Raw genomic sequence first — 2,500 nt, 5'->3', positions numbered from 1 at the left:
GCGGGTTTGCAACTCATAAGAGCGTCACTTTCAACGTCCCCGGCATTGGATTGAGTTTCTAAAAACAACCGTGCACACCGAGGTTAAACTTTACCGGCTCCACTCCGACTCGCCGCTCGCCCACAAATCCGAAGGCAACAAAACATTTGTTTTTAATTTTGATGAAATTTTTTGAAAACATTGGCTTGGCAAGCCCCAATCCGCGACTATCCACCCACCGCCACCCCACACGGGTGGTTGTTGTTGCGAAATGAGGTTGTGGTCGACATGCCCGTGCATTTGAGAAGGAGTTCCTAGCACTCCATGCTCTCCCATGCCAAAAAAAAGCCTAGACAACCCCATTTCGCAACTTTCCACGCCTTTTTTTTCCTCCCTCACCCATGGCGGCGGCATGGTGGCGGCGGCCGGATTCCGGCCACCACCGCCATGGGTGGCAGCCCCCCGACCCCGACACCAAACCCATAATACCGAGGCAACATATCGAGGCAACATGACATGGGTGTGGCGTGGGGGAAGGGGGCTGCAGCTAGGAAGGCATGGGCTGCCATGCATATGCAGGCAACACACACCCCCCTATATAGCATTTTATGCATTTAGCCCTTTGACAGGAAGAGACATCACCTATGCGCGAGGAGTCATAATGGGCTCTAAATAATTCAATACAAGGTATTTGGACGTGATTTTTTGCAGGGATACTAAGAAACATGCAATCTATGATGGGAAAAAGTTTCATAAATTTTTGAAGTCGGGAAGTATTTTTTATTATTTTTAGAAGTCGTAAAATTGAAAAAATCATTAAAACAAATCCGGGAGGAATTTTTTAGTTTTGTAAGTTGGAGAAGGTCCTAAAAATCATAGACTACTTATGGGGAGCTTATTGTGCGAGGAAATTTCAATAAAAACGGGGTTTGACAAGATTTGAAAAATTCTGTCGACATTTGAAAAAACCTGGAACCATGCTGCCGGCATGCTGCGCACATGCTGCGCGCAGGCTGCGCGCATGCTGCGCGCAGCCTGCGCGCATGCCATGGCAGGACAAGTTTCGCTAGCCTCACTGTCGACAGATGCGCAAGCTGCGCGCACGCTGCGCACAGGCTGCGCGCATGCTGCGCACAGACTGCGCGCACGCTGCGCGCATGCCATGGCAGGACAAGTTTCGCTAGCCTCACTGTCGACAGATGCGCAAGCTGCACGCAAGCTCCGCGCACGCTGCGCACAGCCTGCGCGCATGTTGTGCGCATGCTGCGCGCAGGCTGCGCGCAGGCGCCGCGCATGCCATGGCAGGACAAGTTTCGCTAGCCTCACTGTCGACAGATGCGCAAGCTGCGCGCACAGGCTGCGCGCACGCCATGGCAGGACAACTTTCGCTAGCCTCACTGTCGACAGAATCAGCACGCTGCAAGCAAGCTGCGCGCGCGCATGGCAGGACAAGTTTCGAAAAATTCTGTCGACAGGCTGCCGGCATGGTGCGCGCACGCTGCCGGCATGCTGTGCGCACGCTGCCGACATGCTGTGCGCACGCTGCGCACAGGCTGCCGGCATGCTGCGCGCAGCCCATGGCAGGACAAGGTCCGAAAAAATCTGTCGACATTTTTACGCCGTGGTAGGCTTCCGCTTCGCGTCACTTTGTCGACATTCAAGCCTACCATTTGTATTGAATTTTTCAAACCTTGTCAAACCCCATTATTCAAATGTCGAAAAATTTTGTCGACATTTTTACGCCATGATAGGCTTCCGCTTCGCGTCACTTTGTCGGAATGCATCGCATGGCGAGGTAAGGCCACGGCATGCCAAGGCGAAGGCAACGCATGGCTTGAATGGCTTGGTCAAGGCCACATCATGGGCACGGCATGCCAAGGCAAGGCGAGGCAAGCCATCCTTAGCCTCGCCTACACTCACTTTCTCGGAATGCATTGGATGATGAGCAATTCCAAGGTAAGGCAACGCATGGCTTGAATGGCTTGGTGTAGGCCACAACTTGGGCATGGCATGCCAATGCAAGGCAAGGCAAGGCAAGCCATCCTTAGCCTCGCCTACACTCACTTTCTCGGAATGCATTGGATGATGAGCAATTCCAAGGTAAGGCAACGCATGGCTTGAATGGCTTGGTGTAGGCCACAACTTGGGCATGGCATGCCAATGCAAGGCAAGGCAAGGCAAGCCATCCTTAGCCTCGCCTACACTCACTTTCTCGGAATGCATTGGATGATGAGCAATTCCAAGGTAAGGCAACGCATGGCTTGAATGGCTTGGTGTAGGCCACAACTTGGGCATGGCATGCCAATGCAAGGCAAGGCAAGCCACGCCATCCGAAGCCTCCAATAACCTCACTTTCTCGGAATGCCTTGAATGGGCACGGCATGTGAGGGCAAGGCAAGGTCCTAAATATCATTTTGTAAGTTGGAGAAGGTCCTAAAAATCATAGACTTAATTATAGGGAGCTTATTGTGCGAGGAAATTTCAATAAAAATGGGGTTTGACAAGGTTTGAAAAATTCTGT

This window comes from Prunus avium, unplaced genomic scaffold, assembly GCF_965620075.1.
Source record: "Prunus avium unplaced genomic scaffold, drPruAviu1.hap1.1 HAP1_SCAFFOLD_39, whole genome shotgun sequence".
NCBI lineage: Eukaryota > Viridiplantae > Streptophyta > Magnoliopsida > Rosales > Rosaceae > Prunus > Prunus avium.
The sequence above is the reverse complement of the archived record's forward strand: the minus strand, read 5'-3'. Positions refer to the sequence as shown.